This window comes from Perca flavescens, chromosome 6 (genome assembly GCF_004354835.1).
Source record: "Perca flavescens isolate YP-PL-M2 chromosome 6, PFLA_1.0, whole genome shotgun sequence".
NCBI classification, from domain to species: domain Eukaryota; kingdom Metazoa; phylum Chordata; class Actinopteri; order Perciformes; family Percidae; genus Perca; species Perca flavescens.
In genome coordinates this window covers 18,510,547-18,511,717 of record NC_041336.1, presented here as the reverse complement: position 1 = coordinate 18,511,717, position 1,171 = coordinate 18,510,547, and positions in this window count along the sequence as shown.

The window sequence follows — 1,171 nt, the reverse complement described above, 5'->3', positions numbered from 1 at the left end:
TAAATAACAGAAGAGTGACCTCTGTAGCAGTAGCCAAAGGCCCTGCCAGAATTTCTGGGGTGTTTCTAGCCTGGTTTGACACCAGACCCTTCTCAGTTGTAACTCGTTCGTCAGGGTTTTCCCAGGCTAGGGTGTTTCTGGACATAAGGTATTTATTATATTTTAAACAATGGGATTATTTACATACATAGGCCCAAACAAGTGATATTGACATAGCCTACATTAGCCTACTGACATACATTAGTTTGATAAAACACTTACTGCTGTAGGCAATGGCATATCTGTAGAAGGCCAATTCGAAACTAAAGCCTATGTGCAACATTAGTCTGCTCTGGTTACAAAAAAAGCATAACATAAAGTTTGGGGTTTTCCACCTCAGCATCCCTGCTCTTGCACTTGCGTGCGTTATAGCTGTTTCTTCTCCATCGTGCAGGAAGGCTTAACAGTTCCGGTGGCGTGCTGCCCGCTGCCTCTACACTGTTCACAACCTCAGGGCGCTGCGTGCCTCCTCTGCCGGTGCTGTGCTGTTCTTAAGCCCCTAGTGCGACGATATAGCCTATACATGCCAGTGTGTGTGCTTTGTGGGAGGGGTGTAGCCTAGGCTACTATATGGTGGATGAATGTGGCGGGGGATGCTGGCTCACAGAGGGCACGAGGCAAGGCAGGCAGATGGTGACCTTTGGAGTAAATTACCATGAACCTGATGACTCTCTTTTTACTCAATCTCTCTTCTTCCAAGACTCTCTCTGCACGCACACACTCATCAAAGATAATAATACAAAATAGTGTCATCTGGCTGAGTTTGTTTAGCATTAACATTGGACGCTGCCTGTCTTTACATAGGCCTATCTAAGTGAAATAGCCCAATGTCGGCCGGTTTTCCAAAGTACAGACTGCAAAGTAGGCCAACTCCAACCCCGAGCTATATCTCCTTCTCTGTCACACATTTTACTCTGAGTGGGTGTGAGCGTGATTTCGGGCTCGGGCGTGAACAGCTGTAGTAGTCGTGACTGCGTGCACGACAGCGGCGGCGCGCTTCGGCTTCACCTCAAGAGGCATCGTTTCAGCACCAAGGCCAGGGCTCGCGGCTAGAACAATAGGCGGCTCTGGGTACGGTGTCGCCTAGGCAACGTGTAAAAAGGTTTCACCCGCAAACCGTCGCTCGGGCAAA